This window comes from Triturus cristatus, chromosome 1_1 (genome assembly GCF_964204655.1).
Source record: "Triturus cristatus chromosome 1_1, aTriCri1.1, whole genome shotgun sequence".
In the NCBI taxonomy this organism is placed as follows: Eukaryota; Metazoa; Chordata; class Amphibia; order Caudata; family Salamandridae; genus Triturus; species Triturus cristatus.
Window position 1 is genome coordinate 509,082,605 of NC_140579.1, and position 22,252 is coordinate 509,104,856.

Below are 22,252 nucleotides of genomic sequence, written 5' to 3' on the forward strand. Positions count from 1 at the left end.
CGCATGACCTGCTTCACTGCCCGAACACCACTGCACTGCCCTAAACCCTGAAACACCACCCCCTGCATGACCTCCTACACTGCACGAACACCACTGCACTACACCACTGCACTGCCCTAAACCCTGAAACAATACCCCCAGCACAACCCCCTACACTGCCCGAACACCACTGCACTACTCTAAACCCTGAAATACTAGCCCCAGCACGAACCCCTACACTGCCTGAACACCACTGCACTGCCCTAAACCCTGAAACACCACCCCCAGCACGACCCCCTACACTGACCGAACTCCACTGCACTGCTTTAAACCCTGAATCACCACCCCAGCACGACCCCCTACAATGCCCGAACACCACTGCGCTGCCCTAAACCCTGAAACACCACCCCCAGCATGTCCCCTTACACTGCCCAAACACCGCTGCACTGCCCTAAACCCTAAAACACCACCCCAGCACAACCTCCTACACTGCCCGAACACCGCTGCACTGCCCTAAACCCTGAAACACTACCCCCAGCACGACTTCCTACACTGCTCGAACACCAGTGCACTGCACTAAACCCTGAAAGACCAGCCCCAGCATGACACCCTACACTTTCAGAACTCCACTGCCCTGCCCTAAACCCTCAAACACTCCCCCAGTATGATGCCCTACACTGCCCGAGCACCACTGCTCTGCTCTAATGCCTGAAACACCAGCCCCAGCACAACCCCTACTCTGCCCAAACACCACTGCACTGCCCTAAACCCTGACACACTAGCCCCAGCAAGACCCCCTACACTGCCTGAACACCACTGCACTGCCCCAAACCCTGAAACACTTGCCCCAGCACGACCCCCTACACTGCCCGAACACCACTGCAATGCCCTAATCCCTGAAACACCACCCCCAGCACGACCCCCTACACTGCCCGAACACCACTGTACTGTCCTAAACCCTGAAACACCAGCCCCAGCACAATCCCCTACAGTGCCCGAACACCACTGCACTGCCCTAAACCCTGAAGCACCACCCCCAGCATGACCCCCTACACTGCCCGAATGCCTCTGCACTGCCCTAAACCCCGATACACCACCCGCAGCATGACCCCTACACTACCCAAACACCACTGTTCTGTCCTAAACCTAAAACACCACTCCAACAGCACGACCCTCTACACTACACAAACCCCAATGTATAGCCCTAAACCCTGAAACACAACCCCCCAGCATGACCACTACACTGCCCGAACACCACTGCACTGCCCTAAACCCTGAAACACTAGCCCCACCACGACCCCCTACACTGCTAGAACACCACGTCACTGCCCTAAACCCTGAAACACCACCCCCTGCATGACCCCCTACACTGCCCGTACACCACTGCACTGCCCTAAACCCTGAAACACTACCCCTGCACGACCCACTACACTGCCTGAACACCACTGCACTGCCCTAAACCCTGAAACACCTTCCCCCGCATGACCTGCTTCACTGCCCGAACACCACTGCACTGCCCTAAACCCTGAAACACCACCCCCTGCATGACCTCCTACACTGCACGAACACCACTGCACTACACCACTGCACTGCCCTAAACCCTGAAACAATACCCCCAGCAATACCCCCTACACTGCCCGAATACCAATGCACTGCCCTAAACCCTGAAACACCACCCCCTGCAAGACCCCCTACACTGTCCAAACACCACTCCCCTAAACCCTGAAACACCACCCCTTGCAAGACCCCCTACACTGTCCGAACACCACTGCACTAAACCTTGAAACACCACCCCTGCAAAACCCCCTACACTGCCCAAACACCACTGCACTGCCCTAAACCCTGAAACACCACCCCCTGCACGACCCCCTACACTGCCTGAACACCACTGCACTGCCCTAAACACTAAAACACCACCACTAGCACGACCCCCTACATTGCCCGAACACCACTGCTCTGCCCTAAACCCTAAAACACCACCCCCAGCACGACCCCCTGCACTGCCCGAACACCACTGCACTGCCCAAAACCCTAAAACACCACCCCCAGCACGACCCCCTCCAGTTCCCAAGCACCACTGCTCTGCCCTAAACCTAAACCTAAAACACCACCTCAGCATGACCCCCTACACTATTCAAACACCAATGCACTGCCCTAAACCCTAAAACACTACCCCCGCATGACCCACTTCACTACTCAAACACCAATGTACTGCTCTAAATCCTAAATCACTACCCCAGCACAATCCCTTTCACTACCCACACACCACTGCACTGCCCTAAACCCTAAAACACTGCCCCAACATGACCTCCTACATTACCCAAACACCACTGCACTACCCTAAACCCTAAAACCCTACCCCCGCACGACCCCCTACACTACCCAAACACCACTGCACTACCCTAAACCCTAAAACACTACCCCGCACAACCCCCTACTCTACCCAAAGACCAATGCACTACCCTAAACCATAAAACACTACCCCCAGCATGACCCCATACACTACACAAACACCACTGCACTACCCTAAAACACTACCCCCTACACTACCCAAACAGCACTGCACTACCCTAAACCATAAAACACTACCCCCAGCAGTACCCCTACACTACCCAAACACCACTGCACTACACTAAACCCTAATACACTACACCCTGCAGTACCCCCTACACTACCCAAACACAATTGCTCTACCCTAAACCCTAAAACACTACCCCCAGCAGTACCCCCTACACTACCCAAACACCACTGCACTACCCTAAACCCTAAACCACTACCCCCAGCACGACCCCCTACACTGCCTGAACGCCACTGCACTGCCCTAAACCCTGAAACACCACCCCCTGCACAACCCCCTACACTGCCAGAATGCCACTGCACTGCCCTAAACCCTGAAACACCACCCCCTGCACCACCCCCTACACTGCCAAAACACCACTGCCCTAAACCCTGAAACACCACCCCCTGCAAGACCCCCTACACTGCCCGAACACCACTGCCCTGCCCTAAACCCTGAAACACCACCCCCTGCACGACCCCCTAATCTGCCCAAACACAACTGCACTGCCCTACATCCTAAAACACCCCCCAGCACGACCTCCTACATTGCCCGAACACCACTGCTCTGCTCTAATCCCTGAAACACCACCCCAGCACGACCAGCTACTCTGCCCGAACACCACTGCTCTGCCCTAAACCCTAAAAACCACGCCCAGCATGACCCCCTACACTGTCCGAGCACCACTGCTCTGCTCTAAACCCTGAAACACCAGACCCAGCATGACCCTTACACTGCCCGAACACAACTGCACTGCCCTAAACCCTGAAACACCACCCCCAGCATGACCCCCTACACTGCCCGAACGCCACTGCCCTAAACCCTGAAACACAACCCCCTGCACGACCCCCTACACTGACCGAATGCCACTGCACTGCCCTAAACCCTGAAACACCACTCCCAGCACGACACCTACACTGCCCAAACGCCACTGCTCTGCCCTAGACACTGAAATACCACACCCCGCCCGACCCCCTACTCTGCCCTTACACCACTGCTCTGCCCTAAACCCTGAAACACCAGCCCCAGCATGACCCCCTACAGTGCACGAACCCCACTGCTCCACCCTAAACCCTGAAACACCAGCCCCAGCACGAACCCTACACTGCCCGAACACCACTGCCCAGCCCTAAACCCTGAAACACTAGCCTCAGCACGACCTCCTACACTGCCTGAACACCACTGCATTGCCCTAAACCCTGAAACACTAGCCCCACCACGACCCCTTACACTGGCCAAACATCACTGCACTGCCCTAAACCCTGAAACATTACTCCCCTGCACAACCCCCTACACTGCCCGAACACCACTGCACTGCCCTAAACCCTGAAACACCACCCACTTGCACGACCCCCTACACTGCCCAAACATCACTGCACTGCCCTAAACCATAAATCTACCCCCAGCACGAACCCATTTACTACCCAAACACCACTGCACTACCCTAAACACTAAAAAACTACCCCCAGCACGACCCCCTACACTACACAAACACCACTACACTACCTTAAACCCTAAATCTACCCCAAGCACTACCCCCTACACTTCAAAAACATCACTGCACTGCCCTAAACCCTGAAACACTAGCCCCAGCACAACCCCCTACACTGCCCGAACACCACTGCACTACCCTAAACCCTGAAATACTAGCCCCAGCACGAACCCCTACACTGCCTGAACACCACTGCACTGCCCTAAACCCTGAAACACCACCCCCAGCACGACCCCCTACACTGACCGAACTCCACTGCACTGCTTTCAACCCTGAATCACCACCCCAGCACAAACCCCTACAATGCCCGATCACCACTGCGCTGCCCTAAACCCTGAAACACCAGCCCCAGCATGACCCCCTACAGTGCCCGAACCCCACTGCTCCACCCTAAACCCTGAAACACCAGCCCCAGCACGAACCCTACACTGCCCGAACACCACTGCCCAGTCCTAAACCCTGAAACACTAGCTTCAGCACGACCTCCTATACTGCCCGAACACCACTGCACTGCCCTAAACCATGAAACACTAGCCCCACCACGACCCCTTACACTGGCCAAACATCACTGCACTGCCCTAAACCCTGAAACATTACTCCCCTGCACAACCCCCTACACTGCCCGAACACCACTGCACTGCCCTAAACCCTGAAACACCACCCACTTGCACGACCCCCAACACTGCCCAAACATCACTGCACTGCCCTAAACCATAAATCTACCCCAGCACGAACCCATTTACTACCAAAACACCACTGCACTACCCTAAACACTAAAAAACTACTCCCAGCACGACCCTCTACACTACACAAACACCACTACACTACCCTAACCCTAAATCTACCCCAAGCACTACCCCCTACACTTCACAAACATCACTGCACTGCCCTAAACCCTGAAACACTAGCCCCAGCACAACCCCCTACACTGCCCGAACACCACTGCACTACCCTAAACCCTGAAATACTAGCCCCAGCACGAACCCCTACACTTCCTGAACACCACTGCACTGCCCTAAACCCTGAAACACCACCCCCAGCACGACCCCCTACACTGACCGAACTCCACTGCACTGCTTTAAACCCTGAATCACCACCCCAGCACGACCCCCTACAATGCCCGAACACCACTGCGCTGCGCTAAACCCTGAAACACCACCCCCAGCACGTCCCCTTACACTGCCCGAACACCGCTGCACTGCCCTAAACCCTGAAACACCACCCCAGCACAACCCCCTACACTGCCCGAACACCGCTGCACTGCCCTAAACCCTGAAACACTACCCCCAGCACGACTTCCTACACTGCTCGAACACCAGTGCACTGCACTAAACCCTGAAAGACCAGCCCCAGCATGACACCCTACACTTTCAGAACTCCACTGCCCTGCCCTAAACCCTGAAACACTCCCCCAGTATGATGCCCTACACTGCCCGAGCACCACTGCTCTGCTCTAATGCCTGGAACACAAGCCCCAGCACAACCCCTACACTGCCCAAACACCACTGCACTGCCCTAAACCCTGACACACTAGCCCCAGCAAGACCCCCTACACTGCCTGAACACCACTGCACTGCCCTAAACCCTGAAACACTTGCCCCAGCACGACCCCCTACACTGCCCGAACACCACTGCAATACCCTAATCCCTGAAACACCACCCCCAGCATGACCCCCTACACTGCCCGAACACCACTGCACTGTCATAAACCCTGAAACACCAGCCCCAGCACAATCCCCTACAGTGCCCGAACACCACTGCACTGCCCTAAACCCTGAAGCACCACCCCCAGCATGACCCCCTACACTGCCCGAATGCCTCTGCACTGCCCTAAACCAGGATACACCACCCGCAGCATGACCCCTACACTACCCAAACACCACTGCTCTGTCCTAAACCTAAAACACCACTCCAACAGCACAACCCTCTACACTACACAAACTCCAATGTATAGCCCTAAACCCTGAAACACAACCCCCCAGCATGACCACTACACTGCCCGAACACCACTGCCCTAAAGCCTGAAACACTAGCCCCACCACCACCCCCTACACTGCTAGAACACCACGTCACTGCCCTAAACCCTGGAACACCACCCCCTGCATGACCCCCTACACTGCCCGTACACCACTGCACTGCCCTAAACCCTGAAACACTACCCCTGCACGACCCACTACACTGCCTAAACACCACTGCACTGCCCTAAACCCTGAAACTCCACCCCCCAGCATGACCTCCTACACTGCCTGAACACCACTGCACTGCCCTAAACCCTGAAACACCTTCCCCCGCATGACCTGCTTCACTGCCCGAACACCACTGCACTGCCCTAAACCCTGAAACACCACCCCCTGCATGACCTCCTACACTGCACGAACACCACTGCACTGCACCACTGCACTGCCCTAAACCCTGAAACAACACCCCCAGCAATACCCCCTACACTGCCCGAATACCAATGCACTGCCCTAAACCCTGAAACACCACCCCTGCAAGACCCCCTACACTGTCCAAACACCACTCCACTAAACCCTGAAACACCACCCCTTGCAAGACACCCTACACTGTCCGAACACCACTGCACTAAACCTTGAAACACCACCCCTGCAAAACCCCCTACACTGCCCAACCACCACTGCACTGTCCTAAACCCTGAAACACCACCCCCTGCACGACCCCCTACACTGCCTGAACACCACTGCACTGCCCTAAACACTAAAACACCACCACTAGCACGACCCCCTACATTGCCCGAACACCACTGCTCTGCCCTAAACCCTAAAACACCACCCCCAGCACGACCCCCTGCACTACCCGAATGGCACGGCGCTGCCCTAAACCCTAAAACATCACCTCCGGCCTGACCCCCTACACTGCCCGAACACCACTGCACTGAACACCACCCCCAGCACGACCCCCTCCAGTTCCCAAGCACCACTGCTCTGCCCTAAACCTAAAACACCACCCCCAGCATGACCCCCTACACTATTCAAACACCAATGCACTGCCCTAAACCCTAAAACACTACCCCTGCACGACCCACTTCACTACTCAAACACCAATGTACTGCTCTAAATCCTAAATCACTACCCCAGCACAATCCCTTACACTACCCACACACCACTGCACTGCCCTAAACCATAAAACACTGCCCCAACATGACCTCCTACATTACCCAAACACCACTGCACTACCCTAAACCCTAAAACCCTATCCCCGCACGACTCCCTACACTACCCAAACACCACTGCACTACCCTAAACCCTAAAACACTACCCCGCACAACCCCCTACTCTACCCAAAGACCAATGCACTACCCTAAACCCTAAAACACTACCCCCAGCATGACCCCATACACTACACAAACACCACTGCACTACCCTAAAACACTACCCCCTACAGTACCCAAACAGCACTGCACTACCCTAAACCATAAAACACTACCCCCAGCAGTCCCCCTACACTACCCAAACACCACTGCACTACACTAAACCCTAATACACTACACCCTGCAGTACCCCCTACACTACCCAAACACAATTGCTCTACCCTAAACACTAAAACACTACCCCCAGCAGTACCCCCTACACTACCCAAACACCACTGCACTACCCTAAACCCCTACCCCCAGCTCGACCCCCTACACTACCCAAACACCATTGCACTACCCTAAACCCTAAAACACTACCCCCAGCACGACCCCCTACACTGCCTGAACGCCACTGCACTGCCCTAAACCCTGAAACACTACCTCCTGCACAACCCCCTACACTGCCAGAACGCCACTGCACTGCCTTAAACCCTGAAACACCACCCCCTGCACGACCCCCTACACTTCCTGAACGCCACTGCACTGCCCTAAACCCTGAAACACCACCCCCTGCACGACCCCCTACACTGCCCGAACGCCACTGCACTGCCCTAAACCCTGAAACACCTTCCCCCGCATGACCTGCTTCACTGCCCGAACACCACTGCACTGCCCTAAACCCTGAAACACTCCCCCAGTATGATGCCCTACACTGCCCGAGCACCACTGCTCTGCTCTAATGCCTGGAACACCAGCCCCAGCACAACCCCTACACTGCCCAAACACCACTGCACTGCCCTAAACCCTGACACACTAGCCCCAGCAAGACCCCCTACACTGCCTGAACACCACTGCACTGCCATAAACCCTGAAACACTTGCACCAGCACGACCCCCTACACTACCCGAACACCACTGCAATGCCCTAATCCCTGAAACACCACCCCCAGCACGACCCCCTACACTGCCCGAACACCACTGCACTGTCCTAAACCCTGAAACACCAGCCCCAGCACAATCCCCTACAGTGCCCGAACACCACTGCACTGCCCTAAACCCTGAAGCACCACCCCCAGCATGACCCCCTACACTGCCCGAATGCCTCTGCACTGCCCTAAACCAGGATACACCACCCGCAGCATGACCCCTACACTACCCAAACACCACTGCTCTGTCCTAAACCTAAAACACCACTCCAACAGAACGACCCTCTACACTACACAAACCCCAATGTATAGCCCTAAACCCTGAAACACAACCCCCCAGCACGACCACTACACTGCCCGAACACCACTGCCCTAAACCCTGAAACACTAGCCCCACCACCACCCCCTACACTGCTAGAACACCATGTCACTGCCCTAAACCCTGAAACACCACCCCCTGCATGACCCCCTACACTGCCCGTACACCACTGCACTGCCCTAAACCCTGAAACACCTTCCCCCGCATGACCTGCTTCACTGCCCGAACACCACTGCACTGCCCTAAACCCTGAAACACCACGCCCTGCATGACCTCCTACACTGCACGAACACCACTGCACTACATCACTGCACTGCCCTAAATCCTGAAACAACACCCCCAGCAATACCCCCTACACTGCCCGAATACCAATGCACTGCCCTAAACCCTGAAACACCACCCCCTGCAAGACCCCCTACACTGTCCAAACACCACTCCACTAAACCCTGAAACACCACCCCTTGCAAGACCCCCTACACTGTCCGAACACCACTGCACTAAACCTTGAAACACCACCCCTGCAAAACCCCCTACACTGCCCAAACACCACTGCACTGCCCTAAACCCTGAAACACCACCCCCTGCACGACCCCCTACACTGCCTGAACACCACTGCACTGCCCTAAACACTAAAACACCACCACTAGCACGACCCCCTACATTGCCCGAACACCACTGCTCTGCCCTAAACCCTAAAACACCACCCCCAGCACAACCCCCTGCACTACCCGAATAGCACGGCACTGCCCTAAACCCTAAAACATCACCTCTGGCCTGACCCCCTACACTGCCCGAACACCACTGCACTGCCCAAAACCCTAAAACACCACCCCCAGCACGACCCCCTCCAGTTCCCAAGCACCACTGCTCTGCCCTAAACCTAAAACACCACCCCCAGCATGACCCCCTACACTATTCACACACCAATGCACTGCCCTAAACCCTAAAACACTACCCCCGCACGACCCACTTCACTACTCAAACACCAATGTACTGCTCTAAATCCTAAATCACTACCCCAGCACAATCCCTTACACTACCCACACACCACTGCACTGCCCTAAACCATAAAACACTGCCCCAACATGACCCCCTACATTACCCAAACACCACTGCACTACCCTAAACCCTAAAACCCTACCCCCGCACCACCCCCTACACTACCCAAACACCACTGCACTACCCTAAACCCTAAAACACTACCCCGCACAACCCCCTACTCTACCCAAAGACCAATGCACTACCCTAAACCCTAAAACACTACCCCCAGCATGACCCCATACACTACACAAACACCACTGCACTACCCTAAAACACTACCCCTACACTACCCAAACAGCACTGCACTACCCTAAACCATAAAACACTACCCCAGCAGTACCCCTACACTACCCAAACACCACTGCACTACACTAAACCCTAATACACTACACCCTGCAGTACCCCCTACACTACCCAAACACAATTGCTCTACCCTAAACCCTAAAACACTACCCCCAGCAGTACCCCCTACACTACCAAAACACCACTGCACTACCCTAAACCCTAAACTACTACCCCCAGCACGACCCCCTACACTACCCAAACACCATTGCACTACCCTAAACCCTAAAACACTACCCCCAGCACGACCCCCTACACTGCCTGAACGCCACTGCACTGCCCTAAACCCTGAAAAACCACCTCCTGCACAACCCCCTACACTGCCAGAACGCCACTGCACTGCCCTAAACCCTGAAACACCACCCCCTGCACCACCCCCTACACTGCCCAAACACCACTGCCCTAAACCCTGAAACACCACCCCCTGCAAGACCCCCTACACTGCCCGAACACCACTGCCCTGCCCTAAACCCTGAAACACCACCCCCTGCACGACCCCCTACTCTGCCCAAAGACAACTGCACTGCCCTACATCCTAAAACACCCCCCAGCACGACCTCCTACATTGCCCGAACACCACTGCTCTGCTCTAATCCCTGAAACACCACCCCCAGCACGACCCCCTCCTCTGCCCGAACACCACTGCTCTGCCCTAAACCCTAAAAACCTCGCCCAGCATGACCCCCTACACTGTCCGAGCACCACTGCTCTGCTTTAAACCCTGAAACACCAGACCCAGCATGACCCTTACACTGCCCGAACACAACTGCACTGCCCTAAACCCTGAAACACCACCCCCAGCATGACCCCCTTCACTGCCCGAACGCCACTGCACTGCCCTAAACCCTGAAACACCACCTCCCTGCATGACCCCCTACACTGCCCGAATGCCACTGCACTGCCCTAAACCCTGAAACACAACCCCCTGCACGACCCCCTACACTGACCGAATGCCACTGCACTGCCCTAAACCCTGAAACACCACTCCCAGCACGACCCCTCACTGCCCGAACGCCACTGCTCTGCCCTAGACCCTGAAATACCACACCCCGCACGACTCCCTACTCTGCCCTTACACCACTGCTCTGCCCTAAACCCTGAAACACCAGCCCCAGCATGACCCCCTACAGTGCCCGAACCCCACTGCTCCACCCTAAACCCTGAAACACCAGCCCCAGCACGAACCCTACACTGCCCGAACACCAATGCCCAGCCCTAAACCCTGAAACACTAGCCTCAGCATGACCTCCTACACTGCCCGAACACCACTGCACTGCCCTAAACCCTGAAACACTAGCCCCACCACGACCCCCTACACTGGCCAAACATCACTGCACTGCCCTAAACCCTGAAACATTACTCCCCTGCACAACCCCCTACACTGCCCGAACACCACTGCACTGCCCTAAACCCTGAAACACCACCCACTTGCACGACCCCCTACACTGCCCAAACATCACTGCACTGCCCTAAACCATAAATCTACCCCCAGCACGAACCCATTTACTACCCAAACACCACTGCACTACCCTAAACACTAAAAAACTACCCCCAGCACGACCCCCTACACTACACAAACACCACTACGCTACCTTAAACCCTAAATCTACCCCAAGCACTACCCCTACACTTCACAAACATCACTGCACTGCCCTAAACCCTGAAACACTAGCCCCAGCACAACCCCCTACACTGCCCGAACACCACTGCACTATCCTAAACCCTGAAATACTAGCCCCAGCACAAACCCCTACACTGCCTGAACACCACTGCACGGCCCTAAACCCTGAAACACCACCCCCAGCACGACCCCCTACACTGACCAAACTCCACTGCACTGCTTTAAACCCTGAACCACCACCCCAGCACGACCCCCTACAATGCCCGAACACCACTGCGCTGCCCTAAACCCTGAAACCCCACCCCCAGCACATCCCCTTACACTGCCCGAACACCGCTGCACTGCCCTAAACCCTGAAACACCACCCCAGCACAACCCCCTACACTGCCTGAACACCGCTGCACTGCCCTAAACCCTGAAACACTACCCCCAGCACGACTTCCTACACTGCTCGAACACCAGTGCACTGCACTAAACCCTGAAAGACCAGCCCTAGCATGACACCCTACACTTTCAGAACTCCACTGCCCTGCCCTAAACCCTGAAACACTCCCCCAGTATGATGCCCTACACTGCCCGAGCACCACTGCTCTGCTCTAATGCCTGAAACACCAGCCCCAGCACGACCCCTACACTGCCCAAACACCACTGCACTGCCCTAAACCCTGAAACACTAGCCCCAGCAAGACCCCCTACACTGCCTGAACACCACTGCACTGCCCTAAACCCTGAAACACTTGCCCCAGCACGACCCCCTACACTGCCCGAACACCACTGCAATGCCCTAATCCATGAAACACCACCCCCAGCACGACCCCCTACACTGCCCGAACACCACTGCACTGTCCTAAAGCCTGAAACACCAGCCCCAGCACAATCCGCTACAGTGCCCGAACACCACTGCACTGCCCTAAACCCTGAAGCACCCCCCCAGCATGACCCCCTACACTGCCCGAATGCCTCTGCACTGCCCTAAACCCCAATACACCACCCGCAGCATGACCCCTACACTACCCAAACACCACTGCTCTGTCCTAAACCTAAAACACCACTCCAACAACACGACCCTCTACACTACACAAACCCCAATGTATAGCCCTAAACCCTGAAACACAACCCCCCAGCATGACCACTACACTGCCCAAACACCACTGCACTGCCCTAAACCCTGAAACACTAGCCCCACCACGACCCCCTACACTGCTAGAACACCACGTCACTGCCCTAAACCCTGAAACACCACCCCTGCATAACCCCCTGCACTGCCCGTACACCACTGCACTGCCCTAAACCCTGAAACACTACCCCTGCACGACCCACTACACTGCCTGAACACCACTGCACTGCCCTAAACCCTGAAACTCCACCCCCCAGCATGACCCCCTACACTGCCTGAACACCACTGCACTGCCCTAAACACTGAAACACCTTCCCCCACATGACCTGCTTCACTGCCCGAACACCACTGCACTGCCCTAAGCCCTGAAACACCACCCCCTGCATGACCTCCTACACTGCACGAACACCGCTGCACTACACCACTGCACTGCCCTAAACCCTGAAACAACACCCCCAGCAATACCCCCTACACTGCCCAAATACCAATGCACTGCCCTAAACCATGAAACACCACTCCCTGCAAGACCCCCTACACTGTCCAAACACCACTCCCCTAAACCCTGAAACACCACCCCTTGCAAGACCCCCTACACTGTCCAAACAACACTGCACTAAACCTTGAAACACCACCCCTGCAAAACCCCCTACACTGCCCAAACACCACTGCACTGCCCTAAACCCTGAAACACCACCCCCTGCACGACCCCCTACACTGCCTGAACACCACTGCACTGCCCTAAACACTAAAACACCACCACTAGCACGACCCCCTACACTACCCAAACACCATTGCACTACCCTAAACCCTAAAACACCACCCCCAGCACGACCCCCTACACTGCCTGAACGCCACTGCACTGCCCTAAACCCTGAAACACCACCCCCTGCACAACCCCCTACACTGCCAGAATGCCACTGCACTGCCCTAGACCCTGAAACACCACCCCCTGCACCACCCCCTACACTGCCCAAACACCACTGCCCTAAACCCTGAAACACCACCCCCTGCAAGACCCCCTACACTGCCCGAACACCACTGCCCTGCCCTGAACCCTGAAACACCACCCCCTGCACGACCCCCTACTCTGCCCAAACACAACTGCACTGCCCTACATCCTAAAACACCCCCCAGCACGACCTCCTACATTGCCCGAACACCACTGCTCTGCTCTAATCCCTGAAACACCACCCCAGCACGACCCCCTACAATGCCCGAACACCACTGCAATGCCCTAATCCCTGAAACACCACCCCCAGCAAGACCCCCTACACTGCCCGAACACCACTGCACTGTCCTAAACCCTGAAACACCAGCCCCAGCACAATCCCCTACAGTGCCCTAACACCACTGCACTGCCCTAAACCCTGAAGCACCACCCCCAGCATGACCCCTACACTGCCCGAATGCCTCTGCACTGCCCTAAACCCCGATACACCACCCGCAGCATGACCCCTACACTACCCAAACACCACTGCTCTGTCCTAAACCTAAAACACCACTCCAACAGCACAACCCTCTACACTACACAAACCCCAATGTATAGCTCTAAACCCTGAAACACAACCCCCCAGCACGACCACTACACTGCCCGAACACCACTGCCCTAAACCCTGAAACACTAGCCCCACCACGACCCCCTACACTGCTAGAACACCACGTCACTGCCCTAAACCCTGAAACACCACCCCCTGCATGACCCCGTACACTGTCCACACACCACTGCACTGCCCTAAACACTGAAACACTACCCCTGCACGACCCACTACACTGCCTGAACACCACTGCACTGCCCTAAACCCTGAAACTCCACCCCCCAGCATGACCTGCTTCACTGCCCGAACACCTCTGCACTGCCCTAAACCCTGAAACACCACCCCCTGCAAGACCCCCTACACTGTCCAAACACAACTCCCCTAAACCCTGAAACACCACCCCTTGCAAGACCCCCTACACTGTCCGAACACCACTGCACTAAACCTTGAAACACCACCCCTGCAAAACCCCCTACACTGCCCAAACACCACTGCACTGCCCTAAACCCTGAAACACCACCCCCTGCACGACTCCCTACACTGCCTGAACACCACTGCACTGCCCTAAACACTAAAACACCACCACTAGCACGACCCCCTACATTGCCCGAACACCACTGCTCTGCCCTAAACCCTAAAACACCACCCCCAGCACGACCCCCTGCACTACCCGAATAGCACGGCACTGCCCTAAACCCTAAAACATCACCTCTGGCCTGACCCCCTACACTGCCCGAACACCACTGCACTGCCCAAAACCCTAAAACACCACCCCCAGCACGACCCCCTCCAGTTCCCAAGCACCACTGCTCTGCCCTAAACCTAAAACACCACCCCCAGCATGACCCCCTACACTATTCAAACACCAATGCATTGCCCTAAACCCTAAAACACTACCCCCGCACGACCCACTTCACTACTCAAACACCAATGTACTGCTCTAAATCCTAAATCACTACCCCAGCACAATCCCTTACACTACCCACACACCACTGCACTGCCCTAAACCCTAAAACACTGCCCCAACATGACCTCCTACATTACCCAAACACCACTGCACTACCCTAAACCCTAAAACCCTACCCCCGCACCACCCCCTACACTACCCAAACACCACTGCACTACCCTAAACCCTAAAACACTACCCCGCACAACCCCCTACTCTACCCAAAGACCAATGCACTACCCTAAACCCTAAAACACTACCCCCTGCATGACCCCATACACTACACAAATACCACTGCACTACCCTAAAACACTACCCCCTACACTACCCAAACAGCACTGCACTACCCTAAACCATAAAACACTACCCCAGCAGTACCCCTACACTACCCAAACACCACTGCACTACACTAAACCCTAATACACTACACCCTGCATTACCCCCTACACTACCCAAACACAATTGCTCTACCCTAAACCCTAAAACACTACCCCCAGCAGGACCCCCTACACTACCCAAACACCACTGCACTTCCCTAAACCCTAAACCACTATCCCCAGCACGACCCCCTACACTACCCAAACACCATTGCACTACCCTAAACCCTAAAACACTACCCCCAGCACGACCCCCTACACTACCCAAACACCACTGCACTACCCTAAACCCTAAAACACTCCCCCATCATGACTCCCTATAGTACCCAAACACCACTGCACTACCCTAAACCCTAAATCTACCCCCAGCACGACCCCCTACACTACCCAAACACCAGTGCACTACTCTAAACCCTAAATCTACCCCCAGCACGACCCCCTACATTACCCAAACACCACTGCACTACCCTAAACCCTAAAACACTTCCACCAGCACGACCCCCTACACTACCCAAGCACCACTGCACTGCCCTAAACCCTAAAACAGTACCCCCAGCACAACCCCCTAAACTACACAAACACCACTGCACTGCCCAAAACCCTAAAACACTACCCTCAGCACGACCTCCTATACTACACATACACCACTGCACTGCCCTAGACCCTAAATCTACAACAAGCACGACCCCCTATACTACCCAAACACCACTGCACTACCCTAAACACTAAAAAACTACCCCCAGCACGACCCCCTACACTACACAAACACCACTACACTACCTTAAACCCTAAATCTACCCCAAGCACTACCCCCTACACTTCACAAACATCACTGCACTGCCCTAAACCCTGAAACACTAGCCCCAGCACAACCCCCTACACTGCCCAAACACCACTGCACTACCCTAAACCCTGAAATACTAGCCCCAGCACGAACCCCTACACTGCCTGAACACCACTGCACTGCCCTAAACCCTGAAACACCACCCCAGCACGACCCCCTACACTGACCGAACTCCACTGCACTGCTTTAAACCCTGAATCACCACCCCAGCACGACCCCCTACAATGCCTGAACACCACTGCGCTGCCCTAAACCCTGAAACACCAGCCCCAGCATGACCCCCTACAGTGCCCGAACCCCACTGCTCCACCCTAAACCCTGAAACACCAGCCCCAGCACGAACCCTACACTGCCCGAACACCACTGCCCAGTCCTAAACCCTGAAACACTAGCCTCAGCTCGACCTCCTACACTGCCCGAACACCACTGCACTGCCCTAAACCCTGAAACACTAGCCCCACCACGACCCCTTACACTGGCCAAACATCACTGCACTGCCCTAAACCCTGAAACATTACTCCCCTGCACAACCCCCTACACTGCCCGAACACCACTGCACTGCCCTAAACCCTGAAACACCACCCACTTGCACGACCCCCAACACTGCCCAAACATCACTGCACTGCCCTAAACCATAAATCTACCCCAGCACAAACCCATTTACTACCCAAACACCACTGCACTACCCTAAACACTAAAAAACTACCCCCAGCACGACCCCCTACACCACACAAACACCACTACACTACCCTAAACCCTAAATCTACCCCAAGCACTACCCCCTACACTTCACAAACATCACTGCGCTGCCCTAAACCCTGAAACACTAGCCCCAGCACAACCCCCTACACTGCCCGAACACCACTGCACTACCCTAAACCCTGAAATACTAGCCCCAGCACGAACCCCTACACTGCCTGAACACCACTGCACTGCCCTAAACCCTGAAACACCACCCCCAGCACGACCCCCTACACTGACCGAACTCCACTGCACTGCTTTAAACCCTGAATCACCACCCCAGCACTACCCCCTACAATGCCCGAACACCACTGCGCTGCCCTAAACCCTGAAACACCACCCCAGCACGTCCCCTTACACTGCCCGAACACCGCTGCACTGCCCTAAACCCTGAAACACCACCCCAGCACAACCCCCTACACTGCCCGAACACCGCTGCACTGCCCTAAACCCTGAAACACTACCCCCAGCACGACTTCCTACACTGCGCGAACACCAGTGCACTGCACTAAACCCTGAAAGACCAGCCCCAGCATGACACCCTACACTTTCAGAACTCCACTGCCCTGCCCTAAACCCTGAAACACTCCCCCAGCATGATGCCCTACACTGCCTGAGCACCACTGCTCTGCTCTAATGCCTGAAACACCAGCCCCAGCACAACCCCTACACTGCCCAAACACCACTGCACTGCCCTAAACCCTGACACACTAGCCCCAGCAAGACCCCCTACACTGCCTGAACACCACTGCACTGCCCTAAACCCTGAAACACTTGCCCCAGCACGACCCCCTACACTGCCCGAATACCAAATTCCAGCCTAAACCCTGAAACACCACCCCTAGCACGACCCCCTACTCTGCCCGAACAGCACTGTTCTGCCCTAAACCCTAAAACACCACCTCCAGCATGACCCCCTACACTGCCCAAACAACACTGCACTGTCCTAAACCCTGGAACACTAGCCCCACCACGACCCCTACACTGCCACTGCCCTAAACCCTGAAACACCACCCCCCTGCACCACCCTCTAAACTGCCCGAACACCACTGCACTGCCCTATACCCTGAAACACCACCCCCCTGCATGACCCCCTTCACTGCCCGAACGCCACTGCACTGCCCTAAACCCTGAAACACCACCCCCTGCACGACCCCCTACACTGCCTGGACACCACTGCCCTAAACCCTGAAACACCACCCCCCTGCACCACCCCCTACACTGCCCAAACACCACTGCACTGCCCTAAACCCTGAAATACCACCCCGCATCACCCCCTACACTGCCCGTATGCCACAGCACTGCTCTAAACCCTGAAACACCACCTGCAGCACGACCCCCTACACTTCTCGAACACCACTGCACTGCCCTAAACCCTGAAACACAAACCCCAGCACAACCCCCTACACTGCCCGAACTCCACCACCCTAAACCCTGAAACACCACCCCCTGCAAGATCCCCTACACTGCCCGAACACCACTGCCCTGCCCTAAACCCTGAAACACCACCCTCTGCACGACCCCCTACACTGCCCAAACACAACTGCACTGCCCTACATCCTGAAACACCCCCCAGCATGACCCCCTACACTGCCGAGCACCACTGCTCTGCTCTAAACCCTGAAACATCACCCCAGCACGACACCATACTCTGCCCGAACACCACTGCTCTGCCCTATACCCTAATACCCACCCCTAGCACGACCCATACACTGCCCGAACACCACTGCAGTGCCTTAAACCCTGAAACAATAGCCCACCACGACCCCCTACATGGACTGAACACAACTGCACTCTACTAAACCCTGAAAAACCACCCCCAGCATGACCCCCTACATTGCCTGAACACCACTGCACTGCCCTAAACCCTGAAACACAACCCCCTGCATGACCCCCCCACACTGCCTGGATGACACTGCACTGCCCTAAACCCTGAAACACCACTCCCAGCATGACCCCCTACACTGCCCGAATGCCACTGCCCTGCCCTAAACCCTGAAACACCACTACCCGCACGACCCCCTACTCTGCCCGTACACCACTGCTCTGCCCTAAACCCTGAAACACCAGCCCCAGCAGGAACCCCTACAGTGCCCGAACCCCACGGCTCTGTCCTACACCCTGAAACACTATCCCCAGCACGACCCCCTACACTGCCCGAACAACACTGTACTTCCCTAAATCCTGAGAAACCACCCCCAGCACGACCCCCTATACTGCCCGAATTCCACTGCACTGCCCTAAACCCTGAAACACTAGCCCCAGCACGACCCCCTACACTGCCCGAACACCACTGCACTGCCCTAAACCCTGAAACACTAGCCCTAGCACGAACCCCTACACTGCCCGAACACCACTGCACTGCCCTAAACCCTGAAATATCACCCCCAGCATGACCTCCTACACTGACCGAACACCACTGCACTGCTTTAAACCCTGAAACAGCACCCCAGCACGACCCCCTACAATGCCTGAACACCACTGCGCTCTCCTAAACCCTGAAACACCACCCCCAGCACGACCCCCTACACTGCCCGAACACCACTGCACTGCCCTAAATCCTGAAACACCACCCCAGCACAGCCCACTACATTGCCCGAACAGCACTCCACTGCCCTAAACCCTGAAACACTACCACAGCACGACTCCCTACACTGCTCGAATACCACTGCACTGCCCTAAACCCCGAAACACAGCCCCCAAAAAGACTCCCTACACTCGCAGAACACCACTGCACTGCCCTAAACCCTGAAACACTACCCCCAGCACGACGCCCTACACTGCCCGAACACTACTGCTCTGCCCTAAACTCTAAAACACCCGCCCCAGCACGACCCCTACACTGCCCGAACACCACTACACTGACCTAAACCCTGAAACACCACCCCCCTGCATGACCCCCTACACTGTCCGAACACTGCGCTCTGCCTTAAACCCTGAAACACCAGCCCCAGCATGAACACCTACACTGCCCGAACACCACTGCACTGCCCTAAACTCTGAAACACCACCCCAGCAGGAAACCCTACACTGCCCGAACACCACATCACTGCCCTAAACCCTGAAACACCACCCGCAGCACGACCCCCTACACTGCCCGAATACCAAATTCCTGCCTAAACCCTGAAACACCACCCCTAGCACGACCCCCTACTCTGCCCGAACAGCACTGTTCTGCCCTAAACCCTGAAACACAAACCCCAGCACAACCCCCTACACTGCCCGAACACCACTGCCCTAATCCCTGAAACACCACCCCCTGCAAGATCCCCTACACTGCCCGAACACCACTGCCCTGCCCTAAACCCTGAAACACCACCCTCTGCACGACCCCCTACACTGCCCAAACACAACTGCACTGCCCTACATCCTGAAACACCCCCCAGCATGACCCCCTACACTGCCCGAGCACCACTGCTCTGCTCTAAACCCTGAAACATCACCCCCAGCACGACACCATACTCTGCCCGAACACCACTGCTCTGCCCTATACCCTAATAACCACCCCTAGCACGACCCATACACTGCCCGAACACCACTGCAGTGCCTTAAACCCTGAAACAATAGCCCACCACGACCCCCTACATGGACTGAACACAACTGCACTCTACTAAACCCTGAAACACCACCCCCAGCATGACCCCCTACATTGCCTGAACACCACTGCACTGCCCTAAACCCTGAAACACAACCCCCTGCATGACCCCCCCACACTGCCTGGATGACACTGCACTGCCCTAAACCCTGAAACACCACCTCCCTGCATGACCCCCTACACTGCCCGAATGCCACTGCACTGCCCTAAACCCTGAAACACAACCCCCCACACGACCCCCTACACTGCCCGAATGCCACTGCACTGCTCTAAACCCTGAAACACCACTCCCAGCATGACCCCCTACACTGCCCGAATGCCACTGCCCTGCCCTAAACCCTGAAACACCACCACCCACACGACCCCCTACTCTGCCCGTACACCACTGCTCTGCCCTAAACCCTGAAACACCAGCCCCAGCAGGAACCCCTACAGTGCCCGAACCCCACGGCTCTGTCCTACACCCTGAAACATCAGCCCCAGCACGAATCCTACACTACCCAAACACCACTGCCCTGCCCTAAACCCTGAAACATTAGCCCCAGCACGACCCCCTACACTGCCCGAACACCACTGCACTGCCCTAAACCCTGAAACACTAGCCCCACCACGACCCCCTACACTTTCCGAACACCACTGTACTGCCCTAAACCCTGAAACATCACGCCCTGGACAACCCCCTACACTGCCCGAACACCACTGCTCTGCCCTAAACCCTGAAACACCACCCCCCGCACGACTCCCCAACACTGCCCAAACATCACTGCACTAAACCCCAAATCTACCCCAGCACGAACCCATTTCATACCCAAACACCACTGCACTACCCTAAACACTTAAACACTACCCCAGCATGACCCCCTACACTACACAAACACCACTGCACTACCCTAAACCCTAAATCTACCCCAAGCACAACCCCCTACACTGCCCGAACACCACTGCACTGCCCAAAACCCAAAAACACCACCCCCAGCACGACCCCCTCCAGTTCCCAAGCACCACTGCTCTGCCCTAAACCTAAAACACCACCCCCAACACCACCCCCTACACTATTCAAACACCAATGCACTGCCCTAAACCCTAAAACACTACCCCCGCACGACCCACTTCACTACTCAAACACCAATGTCCTGCTCTAAATTCTAAATCACTACCCCAGCACAATCCCTTACACTACCCACACACCACTGCACTGCCCTAAACCCTAAAACACTGCCCCAACATGACCTCCTACATTACCCAAACACCACTGCACTACCCTAAACCCTAAAACCCTACCCCCGCACGACCCCCTACACTACACAAACACCACTGCACTACCCTAAACCCTAAAACACTACCCCGCACAACCCCCTACTCTACCCAAAGACCAATGCACTACCCTAAACCCTACAACACGACCCCCTACACTACAAAACAATGCCGCACTTCCCTAAACCCTAAAACAATACCCCCAGCATGACCCCATACATTACACAAACACCACTGCACTACCCTAAAACACTACC